The 17,987-nt window shown below is 38.7% G+C and overlaps 1 protein-coding gene and 1 long non-coding RNA gene across 20 annotated transcripts in view; one reads left to right on the top strand and one right to left on the bottom strand.

Moving 5' to 3' along the window:
• ptprk (protein tyrosine phosphatase receptor type K) overlaps positions 1 to 17,987 on the bottom strand; it is a 461,736-nt gene that overhangs the window by 105,650 nt on the left and 338,099 nt on the right. The gene's annotated exons all lie outside the window — the stretch shown is intronic.
• LOC134298493 (uncharacterized) overlaps positions 1 to 17,987 on the top strand; it is a 182,240-nt gene that overhangs the window by 64,526 nt on the left and 99,727 nt on the right. The window contains exon 3 of one of the 3 annotated variants that reach the window (XR_010005599.1): positions 10,286 to 10,387. The exons of 1 other annotated variant lie outside the window; for it this stretch is intronic. This is a non-coding gene — a long non-coding RNA (uncharacterized LOC134298493). Of the gene's footprint in view, positions 1 to 10,285; positions 11,520 to 17,987 lie in introns of those variants that run through there. One more of the 3 variants, XR_010005597.1, reaches the window with a different exon arrangement.

The following is a 17,987-nucleotide window of genomic DNA, read 5'->3' as shown; positions in this document are numbered from 1 at the left end:
CTTCCACTGAAATACTGTTCAGTTTATATTGGTTAATATTGCTCTTCAATTTAAATATTGCATTGTTCCTTCATTCCTTTTTTTTTTTTGCACTGTGTTAATTAATTCATACAAACACCCTCCCCATCCATCTCCCACTGGCCCAGTTCATGCCTGATATATATACATTATATATGATATATAATGTAATATAATATATAAACATTTATTGGGGCTCCACAAGAAATTTTTGCTTCAAAAAGGGCTCAGTGGCTGAAAGATTTTGAGAACCCCTGGTCTAGCGAAACCTCTTCTTACTTGGTCATACCCAGTATGGCCAAATATTTTATGTTAACTGTAGTTGTAGAAGTCACACTGAGAAGACTTGATCCAGACAGTCCATACATGATGCCGCTTTCTCAAAGGTTTCTACCATCCATAAGATACAGCAATTATGCCTGGAATTAAGACTGTTGCTTCCATGATTCCCCTTAAAAGCAAAGAGTAAGAATCTGATGTGAAGTTTCAATTTGTCACCCTGAATTTCTAGGTGCTTTGATTGAGTTTCCTCCAAGCAAGAACACTAATAAGCATTCTAACTGCATCACATCAGGCATGAAAGAAGTCAAACTGCTGCTAATCTTGGGAGCAAAAATGTTCTCTAAAATGTAACAAATGTCTCCAGGTATTTGGCAGGCTCGCTGAAGGTATCCTTTATTTTTCCTGCCAGAGCGTGGGGAAAGGGAAGGAAAGACAGCTCAAGATTTCTCACCTCTGTGCACACCCTTGGCAGTAACCAGCCATATTCTGTTGAGGCTGAGATGGTAATTAGAGTCTGTAGCATCTCTCAACAGCCTTGGTAAACTTTGCCAACTGTCCCACTGCTACTGAAAATGATGCTTTAAAATGCAAGTTTTGCTCTCTTCCTGGAGCAACATTCATAATCACATCCCTAGAGATCAGGTTCAATTGTTTTAAACTAGGGCACCGCAAAGCCTCCATCTGTAGAGCCTCTGTAGAAAGTAATCTCCTAATAATTATATTTTCCAATATGAGGCTGTTAGACTGTTTAGTAAATTCCAAAACCTTAATTGCATCTCATTAAGAATAATTTTATTCAAAACAGGAAGAGAACCAATGTCTCCTACTTATTACTCTTTGGGACAGCTTCACTGCCCTAAAAACACCTCTGGAGACCTCTTGCAACTTAATTCGAGTTGCAGAGTTTTCCTAGAAGTAGACTATATTTCCAAAGGGCATCCAGGTATTCTTTTCATTAGACTCATCTTCAAAGAGACTCATAAGCATATTCCTTCGCAAACACACTAATCAAAATTGTTAATTAAATTCAATGAATGCTCATTCTGCTAACAAATTACCCTGTGTACATTAGGAACTGAAAAGAAAACTAACTCATCACTAAGTTTCAAAAAGCTGCTATATGCCAAGGCACCACACTTTATTATCCTCAGAATAAAAAAATACTCAGTTGTTTGTAACATTGCTTCTGCATGTCAAGGGATTTTGTTCCTATTTACCAATCAATAATATATCTTGATCCCCATTACTGGAGGGCAGAGGTGAGTCCAAGTAGTTTTAAATCTGGTTGCCACGTAAATAAGGACACAGAAGGCACAGTCTAAGCTTTCTTGCAGTCAGTCTGGCAGAATTAGTCATGCTGTCAATTTAGGGTGCAGTCAAATGTACATAGTTTGAGAATTGAGGCATTAAAAAAGCTGCGCTTTGTTTGGATGTACGTTTTACTTTCCAGTGTATGGTTTAGAGAAAAGGCAAGCATAGCACCCTCATGCTTCCGCATGTGCAAGGTGTAATCCTCTTTCTTTGTGGGTACTATCATTTTTAGAGTAGAGCCAGAATTCATTGTGTAGCACCATAACTGCAAAACTTACTCATGTGTAAAGACCATGCACCTTTTATGCCCTGGGGAGGAGTGGGCGGGGTTACTGCGAAAAATGTGAAAGATCATATCTTGGAAAGCTTTCCATTTGAGCCTGAGCAGGCGCAATAATTCCATATTGTGTGTATTCACAGAGAAAAAGAGAAAGTTACATTGTAATGGCAACACTGGATATTTATTTATCATGTCATATAACCTACACAGTCTGTTAAACTTCCCAATATAGTGCCTTCATTTTTAAAAAGTAGTCATCTAGCCTAATATGGTGGCAGGTATATAATGTGAAGCCTATCAGCATGTAACTCTGGGAAGAAGAGTACCCATTTAAATGAGAAAGAGAATCTTATAAAAGGATTTAAAGTCAGAGGAAAACTGGCCTCGCCTTGCATTTTTAAAAGGTATATCTCTATGCACACTTATTCAAACTGTATTTGGCAGATCTAGAATAATATTCATAAATGAAATAGCCCTCTTATGTGATATTTATGACTTTCAAAGATCTGCTAACTCATTTTAAAAAGTAACAAAATATAATTTGGGACTTGAATACTATATTAGACTTCTGCTGATTGAAGATCAAAGGCAACTTTACTGCGTTTATGAATCTTTTCTAGGACTAGAATCCAGTGCTACCCTTCTGTGCCAAAACATAATTGATGGACCTTAAAATACTATTATTTGAAACCTAATAAATTCATAATGATTAATGGATTTCTAACTATAGGTCTAGAACTATGAGTCCAGATGGCCCTCAGCATGTCTGCATTATGATATATTACCCATTCTGCAGAATGAGATGACCATGCCACCCCCACCTTATCCACTCCATATTTTCCGGATCTGTGCAGACCCATGTTTGCTCTGTTAGTGCCACATGCAGCAACCATGTTATGCTGAATTATTTTTAAGTGTTCGCAAAAACACCTCCCATTTGCACTATTGGGGGCCATAAAGCAATGGTTGCTTATCTTTTTTTACCATCATGCATGCAAATGTACATATTTCTGCCTATGGTGTCTTTAGCCATTCTCTTATATGGAGGTGTGCTAATAATGATATATGGGTATATTGAACGGTAATTATATACATACAGATTCATATGTATGTATCAGCAAATTGGAAAAAATCAACCATGACTGAAACCACTTCCTGGTAGAAACAACCACATGACCTGCTGGCCCTTGCCATCTCCCACCAGGAGTTGAGGACACCCCTAACTCCTCTCCCAGCTCCAATGAGAAGCCACGTGTTGAGGATGCCACACATAAATAAAATGCTTTGGTCATAATGTTAGGTAAAAGGAAATTCTTTTAAAAGCTGTTTCAGGGGCAAGCAAATCATCATCATCATCTATTTATATCCCACCACCCTCTCCCCAAAGGGACTCCAGGCGGCTCACAAAAGCACTTCAGAATGCTGCATATAAAATAAAGTTCATAAACTAGTCGGAATGTGAATCATCACAAACACTGTGTGTTAGGAAAGTGGCCAATATGAGGTAAGACTTTTTTGGCCATGAAGACAGGGCCTCAGGTGCCCTGTGTTTAGTCATACCTACCTTTCACATATTTTTACACTATTTTGAGTCTCTTGGTGAATACATCCATGGCTTCATGAATGTATGAGTGGCAGGACCCAGTCTCCCATTATGTTAAATAACACATGTTCTACTGAAAAAATGCAGTGTTTCTCATGATCTATTTTTAATATCACCGTTTAATACACCTTATTTTTTATTATTGCCAATGGCTGATGTATTGAATGTCAAGTGCTAATCCTCCCAAGGGACAAAGTAAATTCTTCTTTAGTAGTAGTAATTGAAGAGAAAATATGCAGTCTCCAGATGACAATCATGTATATACAAAAGAAATTACAAGTACAGCAGGCAACCTTGCTTTAGTTACTTACACAACTTTATGGATCAGAAGGATTGGGCACAACTTTATATGATACAATGAGTAATAGCTTCAGTAATTCTCCAAAGGTTAATAATAGACAGATAGATAGAAGGAAGACAGAGAACCTGTTGACCCACAAGCCACCTTTCAATAGCAGAATGATTCAATAAATAGCTTGAGATAATGGCTAAAATGAAATTCAATTTCTTTCGCCCTCGATAAGCAACACATGATATGACAGGTCAATATCAGTGTCGCTTTGTAGAGATTATCTCCATTTATTCAGAGACTGTTTTCAAAACAAAAGGCTTCCACTGTTAGAAGAAAAACAAGGAGAGCAACATGCATCTCTTCAAAACCAATTTAAATGATAAAACACATTACACACTGTCAATCAAAGGAAAATAGAATATGTCCTAAAGCTTGTGACAAAAAGGCTATTTCTCAAAGATGTACACAGGGATAGGACACTCAAGCATGACAAGTGTTTTGCCTTTGCTGCTTTTCAACAGAAATCCTATAGGTTGATCACAATGCACAATTTCAATTCCATTTATCTGAAATAAAGGGGAAGTAGCTTTTCTGGTTGGAAGATAACACGCACATTTGTCAGTGTGAAATTGAAAACAATGAGACAAATTTCATTTCAGAGGCAGGGGATGTTGACAATGAGAGTGGCAATGGTATCTGTTGCCTTTTTCCAGTTTTTTCTTCTCCTGAGTTTTCTTGTTCCTGGGTTGCAAGATGTAATCAGAAGCCAGACTAAAGATCCTATGACCAAAATGGTAATCCTCACTTGCATACATGGGGCAGTTAGCACTGAGAAGATCAAACCCCTCTCTGAAAGCCAGCATAGCATAGCAACTTCCAGTATAAGGGCTTAGAAGACAAAAAGCTGCTGGTTTCAGTTTCACTTTAGCATGAAAGCATTTCCTTCTCTGGCTTAAGAATACAATACTAATATTGGCCTGACTTATAAAAACTAAATGGTGTTATGATGGATCCAACCATACTGGCTGGGTGCTTCATTACTTGTGAGTCACCTCAATTTATTTATTTATTCCCTACATTTTAACAATACTCTTTAAAAAGGTAGCTAACAATTACTCTGTTGAGTGACTTTCTTTCCTGAGTTAGTCATGGTAAACACTCAACAAAGAGACTCTTGCTTGCCCATGTATCCTGGTAACCCAAAGGTAAGGCAAAGAAAACCTCATTACCCCTCCACCTCCAAGCAAATCTTGACTTATATGAGTAGATCAGAAATGACTTGAAGGCACACAATAGCAAGGACTAAGACAGTATCGCTGGGGATATCTATGGCTGATCAGAGAGTCAAACTCTCATCTCCTAAAGTCCTCGGCCAATATTTAAACCAATACAGGTGTGCCTCAGTTAATAAAGTATATGTGTTAATAGAAGGTTTAGTACAAAACCTTCTATTAACATGGAATAACATGGAAAGTATAGGACTAGCTTCCTACACAAAAAAAGAGCAGATCAACATGTTTTAGCAAACTGCTTAATTCAAATTTAACAGGCATGTGTGTAAAAACTAGATCAGGTTTTCCTTGCATAAGCGAACAGAAACAATTGAACCTTAGAGAATACTTGATGCTTCTTCCAAAATACATACAGGGATTACTTTTTATTCACCTTTCACTCCTTTTCTCAGAATTTCTGGGGCAAGTTTCTCTAATGTCCCCATTTTTGTGTTTTGCTGTTCAAACATGCACAATAAGCTGTGATTACTTTGCCCGTCATAGGCAGGCTAAAATAGAATCCCACTCTTTCTCAGTTCAAAACTTAATGCATTGTTTACTGCAGATATAAAACTGCAACCCAACATTAAAAGCTCTGCTTCACCATTGTACCAGTGTCAAAATGGCAAATAACTTCCTGGACACAGAATGAATAAGAAAAGGGGTGGCTGTGTAAGCACATAAAGACTGTAAAAAGGAACTTCACTGTCAGGGGTTTTGTTCACTGAGGTATGCCTATAGACCACATTAGCTCTCTTTTTCCACCATAATACAATAATATTCCATGCAATAAGAAGGACTTTCTTGCAGAAAAGAACAGTGGCACAAAGAATTATAAAAGGGCCACAAAAATTAACTTTGTGTATTATGTATGAGACAGGGATCATTTGTTATGGGAGGTGTTCAGGATTTTTTTTTTGCAGTGTCACCAGAGATAAGCACAGTACTCTCAGTACAAACTCAGTACTTAAACTCACAGGGAACACATACCTTGTAATATCTGAAATATTACTAACCCTTTATTTTAATATCAGCAAAGATTAAAATTTGAGCTCCAATCAGTCTAACAGGTTTTGTTCTATTCTTCTCTCTCTCTCTCTCTCTCTCTCTCTCTCTCTTTGGAAACTTGACATCAGATGTGACAATTTATTATTGATGCTATATATTATTATTATTATTATTATTATTATTATTATTATTATTAAACTTTATTTGTACCCCGCTAGCATCTCCCGAAGGACTCGATGCGGCTTACAAAGGCCAAGGCCTCAACACACAATATAACAATACAAAACAAAAGGCAAATTAAAACAATTAAAACAGAATAAACAACAAGCAATAAACAATACGCTAAAACACAATAAAACTGGGCCGGGCCAGAGTAATGGGTACAAGATTAAAAGTGCTGATGTGACAGGTGATATATAAGGCTTCTAGGGCAACTGCAGAGTGCGATATACGATCTAGTTCTAATAAAGTGCTTATGGGACTTGGAGTTGGAGATTTCCTATTAATCTGGGAAGGCACATTGGAACAGCCAGGTCTTCAAGTTCTTTCTGAAGACTGCCAATGTAGGGGCCTGTCTGAGATCCTTGGGGAGGGTGTTCCAGACTCGGGGGGCCACCACAGAGAAGGCCCTGTCTCGTGTCCCCACCAACCGCGCTTGCGACGCAGGCGGGATCACGAGCAGGGCCTCTCCAGATGACCGAAGTGAACGCGTGGGTTCGTAGACGGAGATGCAGTCACGGAGGTAGGATGGTCCCAAACCGTTCAGGGCTTTGTAGGTAAGCACCTGCACCTTAAATTGGGCTCGGAAAGTAAATGGCAGCCAGTGGAGCTCCTTGAACAGGAGGGTTGACCTCTCTCTGTAAGGGGCCCCAGTTAACATCCTGGCTGCCGCTCGTTGGACCAGTTGGAACTTCCGAGCCGTTTTCAAGGGCAGCCCCACGTAGAGCGCATTACAGTAGTCCAGTCTGGAGGTGACCAAGGCATGGACCACCCTGGCCAGATCAGCCTTCGCGAGGTACAGTCGCAGTTGGCGCACAAGTCTCAATTGTGCGAAGGCCCTCCCAGACACCGCCGACGCCTGAGCCTCGAGCGTAAGCGATGAATCGAGGAGGACTCCCAGACTGCGGACCTGTGGCTTCAGGGGGAGTGTAACCCCGTCCAGCACGGGTTGCCACCCTATACCCCGGTCAGGATTACGATCGACCAGGAGGACCTCTGTCTTGTTGGGATTGATCTTCAGCTTGTTCCTCCTCATCCAGATAGACACAGCGGCCAGGCATTCGTCCAGCACCCGAGAGGCCTCCTTGGAATTAGGTGGAAAGGAGTAGTAGAGTTGTGCATCATCTGCATAGAGGTGACACCCAACTCCAAAACTCCGGATGACCTCTCCCAGCAGTTTCATGTAGATGTTAAAGAGCATGGGAGACAGAATAGAGCCTTGCGGGACCCCACAGCTCAAAGGCCAGGGATCCGAGCAGGCGTCTCCCAGCTTCACCATCTGGGATCGACCCTCCAGGAAGGATCGGAGCCACGACAAAACCGTGCCCCCGAGACCCATCCCAGAGAGTCATCCCAGAAGGATACCATGATCGATGGTATCGAAAGCCGCTGAGATGTCCAAGAGAACCAACAGGGTCACACTCCTCCTGTCCAGCTCTCTACGGAGGTCATCCACCAAGGCGACCAAGGCTGTCTCGGTGCCGTGACCAGGCCTGAAACCAGACTGTGACTGATCTAGGTAGTTGATGTCATCTAGAAAGCCCTGGAGCTGGGAGGCAACCACCCGCTCCAGCACCTTACCCAAGAAAGGGAGGTTGGAATTGGTCTATATATGTTATAGGGGCCTGAAGATAATACCTAAATCATTACACAGACGACTAGCAGTTCCATAGTCATTTCACTAATAACCAGAGGGATAATAAACATATTTTAATAAATATCTTTACACATGCAAAATATTTATGTCCTGGATGCGGGGCATAGTAAAGAGACAAAGATATAATAGCACCAATGGTGATTACTTGTTGGTTTATCTGATGGAATGTTTATTCTACAGCCTCCATGCATGATTAACAGTTTGTGTATCCTTCACCTGTAATCAATAGCTGTGAAGTCTTGTATTAGCTGTAGAGATTAGACATCCCTTGATAATAAATTCCATTGATTTCTTCAGCTTAGATGTAACAATCTCAGAACAATTTTCCTGCATTTAAATTAAAAAGAAATATATAGCCTTCTGAGAGAGGAAATACTATCACGATTATAAGGTCTGACTTCTTTAAACTCATCCCTCCAGATGAATAAAACCTTTCTGGTATAATAAAATGTGAATGAACATGTCAATAAGCATGAACATAAAAGAATAAAAAGAGGGGAAATGCAATGGATAGCACAAACTGATGCCAAAGAATGCTTGTTAGAAATTGTAATGGCACAGGCTTTATTTCTTGAATTTATTTTTCTTCTAGAAGAAATTGCGATAAGCAGAGTCCTACTTGCCTACCACCAAATCTGAATAAACTCTGTAAATGTAGTGGTTTTAAGGGCCAATATTTTGAAAAGTAAGCATGACTTCATGAAAGATATGTGCATCCCACATTTAAGTGCTTACTGAAGAAAATTGTTTGTGCGTTCAAGATAGATAAAGAGCATATTATTGCTGTTCCTATGTTCTCTAGCCCCTGTTATCACCTGTGCCCTCTCCATGGAAAATAGGACATCAGCACTGAGGCACAACCAAGATTTCCATTCAATAGATATTCGTCCCAAACTATTAAGCAGTTGCAAAAGTCCAGACCTCCCATCTCTTTATTCATCCATGGGATTAGGAGAGTGAGGAGGTCTTCAAGACTCTTTTTCCATGTGTCTGGTGGGGGAAGTAATTAGGGAAGAATCAGGTACTTCCCACATTCTATACTGTCAAATCTGTGTGGATTTGGGTTCAAGAGGGATAACTCAATAGGGACTTCTACACCATACAGTCTTTACATGCAAGTCCCTTATAGAAGACAGCAGAAGCTTCTATGACTGTTTAGAGCTGCTTTGGAGATGAAGGAAATAGATATGCTGGAGCTCATAAGAGAAGAAGCCAAATCTTAGGAAACAGCCTGCTGGAAAGCTCTTTCTCAACCTGTTTCCTTGAAAAAGTATTTAACTCCTGCATGTATTGCTAGACCTCCCTTACTCCTATATCATTATCTCATCCAATGGCAGTCTTCCAAGGCTGTGACAAACCCAACACTTTCTCCATCCTCTTGACTACTTCCTCCTGCCCTGCCCTAACTACTGTTTCAACTTTCATGTTGGTGTTGCCTCACCCACAGAATATATTTCCAGCATCTACCAGCAACCAGAGGATGGATCTGATAGTGAAGTTCATTTTTAGAGTCTTTATGTGCTTGCACAGCCACCCCTTTTCCTATGGCTACCAATTTTCTTCTGAGCATAATAGCAGCTGGAAAGCGTCCCCAGTTTGGAAGACACAGCAGAAGAGGAGGCAGGCAGCATGGAGATCCTTGATACTTCCCTACAGACCCCAATTTCCAAGTGAACCAATAAGCTTGGCTACTGCTGATGGATCATGAAAATTATTATTCCTCAACAGCTGGAGAACCCTATGTTCTTATGTCTTTCTCTAAAACAAGGAAGGTAACCCATCCTTTCCCTCCATAGTGTAATACATTGATTCATCAGGTCTGTCTGTATGTTGCGCTGGCAAGGAAGTCAGTCCCCACAGTTGTAATTATCCAAACAGCTTAACTTGTTAGTCACTAAAAGTATGTGGAAATGAGAAACAGCCATTAGGCTTGGTGTATAACAAATAATTTATGAGAACTTCATATCTGTTTTAAAACACATTACAACTGTCATTTAGATTTTTTAAATCTATACAAATAGATAATACTATAACCAAAATCAGAAAAACAGTCAGGCAGTGTTCCATTATGGAAGCAAAACCATGCTCAAGTGCAAAAAAAAACAAAAACAAAAAAAATCTTGTACCTTTCTTTGGTGAGAAAATGAGCATTTTTCTTTGCAAGAAACAGAAACTCCCCTAGGGACAATTTAAATGAGAATCACAAGGCAAACATAAAGATGCAGCAATGAAACCAAATACCTTTGCTCATATAACATGCTGTTGTGGGTTTTGGTAAAAGAAAATGAGACAAAGACTTTGCTGGCAGCTTTTATTCTTCCTCTCTCTTTCTCTTTGAATACAGGAATCTCAAATATCAAGTGTAGGTGGAGGGGAGAACTGAATCAAAATATCTGAAGCAAGGCAAATGAGTGCTGGTCAAATTAATGTACATCTAACAGCTCAGGTAATTCTTTCTTTACCTAGTTCTCCACTGTCATGAAGAACCCTGCACATTTTTGGTTTTCTAGATGCTGAGATGAGAAAACTGAAAAAGAAAGCCTGAATTAAACTGGAACTTATTAGACTGCAATTTGTTCTAGCAACAAGCTTATTTTTATGTCTTTCTACAAAACAGTGGTTTGTTTTTGTTTTGTTTTTTGCAAAAACTAGAGCCAAATCAACAAAAAGAATTTTCACAATGCTAGGAGAGCTCATTAAAATACCCAACCTTTCATGCAACCAAGAACAAAACAGCTGAAAAGGGAGATTTATCACAGCAAAATCAGTTAAAATGCCACAGAACCCTATTTAGGTTCTGTGTGTCCAATCACCAGTTACAATATGTTTCCTGTAAAGGCAGCAATCAATAAAATGTGGAACCCCCACTGTTTTCTGGCAAACCATTAACTGTTGTTGACTTTGAATGTTTTCTGGTAAAACATTAGTTGTCAAGTTGATTTTGACTTATGGCAGACTGCATTATCAACAGTTCTGCTCAGGTCTTGCAAATTCGGGGTCATGGCTATCCATCAGTAATGTGCTCTGCTCCTACTGCTTTCTACCTTACGAAGCATTATTGTCTAAGGAGAAAACATTTATTCTGGATTCCAGTTCCAGCTAATATTTGCTGTATCTATCAGGACATAACAGGCTTTTAGAACATAGTCAGTGATGTTCTTTGGTGTCTACTGCCATCCCTTCACACTCTGCATGGCTATGTCAGGACAGGCATGAAAAATGTGAGAGGAAATGTTTCCTCACTGAAAAACTTCTAAAAATGCAGTATTCAAAGACCTTCCAACAACAAGAACAAAATTGGTTCAATTATATGTTATGCTTAGTGGGAATGAGAAAATGAAATACGAGGTAAGCACATCACTGCTCTGGATATGCCACTCCATCCTGCCCAGTGATCCTCCACAGGCTGTGCCCATGTCAGGTCCCAGACATGCTGCATGGTTCATTAGAGCCTCAAGACTAATTGTACATAAGAACCTCCAAGACATTTGACACATGAATGCATTCATAATTTCTGCCCACTTCACATAAAACTGATATTATTATGTCCATAACGCAATATTACCCATTCTGTTACTTCCTACAGCTTGATATAGTGCTTTGTTTTTAGCTGTGCTCTCACTCTTGAGGGTTCTCTACTTTTATGAGCAACATAAGGCTCATAATGAGCTCATGAATTCCTAGGATAGCATATTTGCCTGTCCCTATAGCAGAATTCCTTACACTACAAATGATCCCAGCTCAGCTTCTGAGACCTAGCTCATATAAGCACTGAACTCAGACTTCAGAAAAGGCCTTAAAAAACAAACATAAGCTTGTTTGTTACAATTGACTGTTTATGAAAGAATTAGTCAACGAATTTGATAATAACCAAATATTTAATGCTTCTAATTAGGTAAATATTCCAATAATGTTACAGCATAAAAAAGCAGGAGGGAATTAATTTAATTTTGTCATCTTTCTAACTTTCCATCTCTTGTAGCACATAATACTGTATTACAATATGTTTACTTAATGGCCAGATTGCAAGTAAAGAAGAGTTGCTAGTTATGATCTTTATTTATATATATATATATATATATATATATATATATATATATATATATATATATATAGTCAATAGGGAGTTCTTTTTCAAACACCATATAATTTTTATATATAGTGTTTGAAAAAGAACTCCCTATTCACCATTTAAATTAAATGGTGAATAGGGAGTTCTTTTTCAAACACTGTGTAGGCGCGCGCTTGCGTGTGTATACACACACACACAGCGCAATCTTCACATCTGTAAGGGATACATTCCTAGATACGAAACCACATATAACAGTGAATCCTAGTGAAAGGAACGATTATGGGCCAAATAATACCACAAGCTTGTACTGGAAGAATTAAAATATGGCTAGAGATGCTGTATTTTCAGAAATAATTGGTATATCCATCTTTATATGGAAACAAAATAAAGGTGAGCCCTTTTCTATGTTGCATATGACTGGTTCTTACCTATCAAGTTTTCACCTATGTTCCCTCTGTCATCTTTAAAAAGCACTTTATGTTTAGGTTCTGGATCTTTGCTCTAGTAATATTTGGTAATACACACTCTGGTAATATACAATCAGTTGTTGATATCAGGTGAGTGAGAGTTGAATGAAAAATCATCATCCACTCACATCTTTTATATTAAAAAAGTGCATGTACTCTATGCTACCTTCCAGAGCCAAATTAGTTTATAGCAGTGGTTCTCAGCCTGTGGGTCCCCAGATGTTTTGGCCTTCAACTCCCAGAAATCCTATCAGTGGGTAAACTGGCTGGGATTTCTGGGAATTGTAGTCCAAAACACCTGGAGACCAACAGGTTAAAAACCACTGGTTTACAGACAAGGGATACACTCCTTTAACTTCAGAAGAGTATGACTGCTTTCAGTGAGGCTGCTTTAGGATTAAATAGATTGTGGACCACAGCTTAAAAATTCCATATCAGTAGGCTCTAGTTATACAGGGTGTTTGAAAAAGAACTCCCTATTCACCATTTAAATTAAATGGTGAATAGGAAGTTCTTTTTCAAACACCTTGTATTGTAATGATTCAGAAAATCCTTAATAGTACAAAAAATGGGTGTTGCTTATCTATGTATCTTTAATTTTCAAAAGAGATTTCAGGGGCTATTTCCTAAATGTAGTCATAGGCCCTCCAGAACTGATGGGACTGTAATTCCTACCAGTATAGCCAATGTTGAGAAATGCTGAAACTTACAGTTCAATAAGGGCCACAATTTACCCACTCTTCCTTAATGCACAACTAATGTAATGAAATAATGCAGTGTCCATGTGCTGAAGAACTAACATTAAATAAGTACAGCTTCATGTCTTCAAATTCATGGGTTCAAATTACAGGAAAGCATATTCCACCTAAACATTAGGAAGAACCTCCTGACCATGAGAGCTATTCAGCAGTGGAGCTCTCTGCCTCAGAGGCTGGTGGAAGCTCCTTCTTTGGTGGCTTTTAAGCAGAGGCTGGATGATTCTGTGAATCAGAAAACAGCTAGTCTACTACTCTATTCAACATTTGGTCAAGACTGAAAAATAACCGTTTATGTGTATTATATCTTGCCTTTTGTTAACGTATTTTAAAGATTACTTTTCCCAACTTGGTGATATTCAGATGTTTTAACCTAAAACTCCTATAATTCCCCAACTGTTCTGGAACTGTTTCACTTGCAGAAGAGAAGGTTGAGAGGACACATAATCACCATGTTTAAATATGTGAAAGGATGTCATAAGGAAGAGGAAGCAAGTTTTTTTCAGCTGCCCTGGAGACTATGACTCATAGCAATGGGTTCAAATGACAGGAAAGGAGATTCCACCAAACATTAGGAAGAACTTCCTGGCCTGTTCAGCAGTGAAACTTTCTGCCTTGGAGTGTGGTGGAGGCTCCTTCTTTGGGAGCTTTTAAACAGTGGCTGGATGGCCATCTTTCAGGTGTGGTCTAATTGTGCTTTTCCTGCATGGCAGGAGGTGGGACGTGATGGCCTATGTGGTCTCTTCCAACTTTATACTACGTAAGAAGCTTTAGTCCAGAATATTCAAGGGGCCTCACATCAAGGAAAGCTGTTTTAGGACATGAGATCTCTTCTCAGTTGCCAGTGCAGAAGTTATTAAATTTTTTTTTTTAGCTTGTTGTATCAGATCTTCGCCCCAATGGCGAAGTGTGTTAAAGCACTGAAGCTGCAGAACTTGCAGACCGAAAGGTCCCAGGTTCAAATCCCGGGAGCGGAGTGAGTGCCCACTGTTAGCTCCAGCTTCTGCCAACCTAACAGTTCAAAAACATGCCCATGTGAGTAGATCAATAGGTACCACTCCGGCGGGAAGGTAACGGCGCTCCATGCAGTCATGCCGGCCACATGACCTTGGAGGTGTCTACGGACAACGCCGGCTCTTCGGCTTAGAAATGGAGATGAGCACCAACCCACAGAGTCAGACATGACTTAACGTCAGGGGAAAAGCTTTACTTTTACTTATCAGATCTGCAAATCTTTTTCCAAATGCTGAATTTAATGTGAGAGGTTTTCATGCAATTGCAAGGCTATAAGCAGAGATGATTTCTATATTGATGTCCCATTTTCAATAAAAGGGCAGCTAATAACTATTAAATAATTATATCTACAAAAGGTTGTTACCCAGGAATTTGAACAAATTATTATCCTACCATCTTTTAATTATGCTATTTGAATCACTGCATCATATACATGCTTTTTCAATTTCTACACACTTTAAATACTTTCCACGAATTCTATACTGTGGCTTTGGCAGAACTAAGACTACCAATAAACCATTAAAGAATCTGCATGATTCTGCAAGGTGGTCATCAATGACAGTTCTCCCGACTTAAACCGGCAGTTAGCACTTACTAGCTCCTTGTTCTGGACAATTTGCTTAACAGCAGTAAAGAACAGAAATCAACCATATGGGGCTAATGCCATCATTTGTCAAAGTCATGAACAGCTGGCATATAAATATGACAAGAAGTAAAGCAGATTGCCAAGCTGGATATGAAACTTCAGTGTTCTAATTGAAAAGAGTTACTTAAACAGCAGGCAAGTAAATGGTATTCAAAATACATAGATTAGTGAATGTTTCCTATGCAAATGGTTAAGGAATTCATAACAATTACTTAAGGTAGTTACCACAGGTGCACTCTGCAGAACAAGTCATGGAACAGATCACTTCTTTTAAGAAGTTATTATTTTCAATACAGCTGCTTACAAAAAAGTAAACAAGCACTACAGTTGACGGGTTTCAGATTATTTTGATAGATATCATGAGTTTTCATTGGCACTGAAGTGAGAACTAACTGATTACAGTCAAATACAGTAAAAATTGTGTTGTCATGCGCAACCACCTCACTCTGTGACAATGGAAAAAATAGTAACAAAATTCACTTAGAAAAACCAGTCTTACATTTCCCCTTCATATAGTCTTGGTTCAAAGGGCTATGGTACAGAGAAATTACCTGTCCATTACTTTCAGAAAGTGTCAGTCTTGGGAGGACTATCCCCTTTCTTATTTCCTGATGAGTAAAAAAGGGGCAAGCACTGGGACTATAAATATAAACATTAAAAAAAAGGGGCAAGCACTGGGACTATAAACATTCCTGGGACTATAAATAACATTTTAAGAGTGCAGGTCAGAAATTTGAAGGATATGATGCTTTCCAGATGGGATGACTGTCCTTGGAACTCCATCATTTCATAATGAAGTGTGTTAACCTAGCCTTCTCCCCAGTGCACTATATATCTCTATAGAGAATAAAATACTGGCAGTTGCAATTATTTTTATATCTGAATCAATAACCATTCTTAAAAGACACATTATAGTCATACCATTTGCTGTCTATAAGATGTGCTGTTTTCTTAAAACAAACAGCATGAAAACCATTACTTGTTCAGATTTTGTGTTATTTTTAAACATCAGTAAAAGCTGTTCCTTAGAGGCTTTCCATGTGAAGGTATACAATCTTCAACTACATCATACAGAGAGTCAATGTGGTGAAGTGGTTTGCATGCTGGACTATGGCCCTGGAGACCAGGGTTCAAATTCCCACATTGGATGACCTTGTGCAAGTCACATTCTCTCAGCCTCAGAGGAAGGCAAAGACAAACCTTCTCTGAATAAATCATGCGAAGAAAACTCCATAACACAGTTGTCCAGGGATTGCATTAACTTCAGACTGCATCAGACTCTGGCAGAAGCTTAGGTGATATCTGAAAAGGGTACTGAAGATGAGGCATATGCATCAAAATTGGTTATCTGAAATCTTCCAATAGTGGATTTCATTTTTTCTGGTTATAGCGACTCTAAAACAACCTTCTTTTTCACTACTTTGCAAATAGCTTTGCTGCTAAAAAGAAAACATGACAGGAAGAATTGGCACTCACCATAACATAGTTTTGTGGAGTTTTTGAATGACACCTAACAAATTAGAAAGCTAATAATTCCAACATAATTACGCATACATTTTTTTGGCTGGTATGCGATCTGCCACTCCCTGCAGACTAAAAACTAAAGCTACCTCCCTTGTCTTTGCTAAAATTTTTGACAACAGTCAAGTACCATAATCTCTTTTGGACTCTCGGACAGAGGAGAAAAACTTAAGAAAATTAAATCAAATATAAAAATGTGAGTGCTATCAGATAATGTCACACTAAGACAACAATTATCTTGGTAATCCTAAACAGAGAGGGCCATTAAGAGAACCCAGCATGAAATGCTAACATTGTGGGGTTGCTTTAGTTTTTCCCAACTGTGAAATTTTTCTTTATCAACAATATTGAAATAAAATTGCTACATAGGTCAAAAGCTTCAAGATAGCTTAGTGACAGAATATTATATCCTTAATTAATTCTAATTTTATTTAATTAAATCTAATTTTATCAGTCCAGTTATTTTTAACACTTCTGCCCTTTCATTACTGGGTTTTAGATTCTTAAGGTTATATATATTTAATTTCCTGAATTTAATTAATCTGGATAAAAAACCCTAATATGTTTCACTAAATATGCAGCTCAGGACACTTTAACACCAGGACACTATACACTCATCTTAGAACAGGATAATCCATACACTTGAGGCCACCCTTGTATGCTGTGTATACATTCCAAGTACCCCATAGTGAATACCTGGAACTGTTGACAGCAATGAACTTTATATTTTTTATGATAACTTGGGCCAGAAGCAAATCATACAATTGCAGTGAAGGACCACAAACATTGTCAGGGAGGAATATTTTTAGAGCATGAAACCATATATATATTGAACCTGTGATAATGCAGTACTGTAAAAGCATTTTTGCATTCAGTCGCTGGCTAAATTAACATTGTCAAAAAGCAAGGAAGGCTGTCTGACTCTAATTGAAACAGTAACAGAAGCTTAAGGAAAGTAATAGGAGAACTCATGTGCAGAAATTCAATATACAGACTTTGTTTAGAAGTGGGAACTTCATGCTGTATCACATGTACAGATCATTAGGCATGATGATACGCCTGTTCCCGCTTTCCCTCCAGTCCTTCTTTCAGCCATAGGTGAAAGGCTCTTCCGGTTGAATCTAGACATTTAAAACCTTAAGGACTACATAACCAACCAACAGATCTTTGTACAATTTAGAAAAGCAAAGAACTCTCATCCATTCAAGCTATAAAATAGAAGCTTCTGTTTCTAATTATGGTGACTTTCCAAGTCAGATAAGTATATATTTGTTTTGAAAATGCATACACTAACACAGTTTCTGTTGTTAACTTGAAATAACTGGGACCATAAAATACCCTTGAGACAGTGAAACTAGTAGGAAAATTTAGCTGATTATAGAGAATTATATGAATCCTTCAGATACCATCTCACTCTTTGAGAGGGCAATTAGAAAAAAGCCATTATAACGAAGGCCTGCAAAGTATTGCCACCAGTTGTTAACCAGTCCTGTCTACTCAGACTTTACCAATTTTCCAAGGCCTTTTATCCCTGCTGGAGAGATGAGAAACAGAACCTGGATTCATACACA

This window comes from Anolis carolinensis, chromosome 1, assembly GCF_035594765.1.
Source record: "Anolis carolinensis isolate JA03-04 chromosome 1, rAnoCar3.1.pri, whole genome shotgun sequence".
NCBI classification, from domain to species: domain Eukaryota; kingdom Metazoa; phylum Chordata; class Lepidosauria; order Squamata; family Dactyloidae; genus Anolis; species Anolis carolinensis.
The sequence above is the reverse complement of the archived record's forward strand: the minus strand, read 5'-3'. Positions and strand labels throughout refer to the sequence as shown.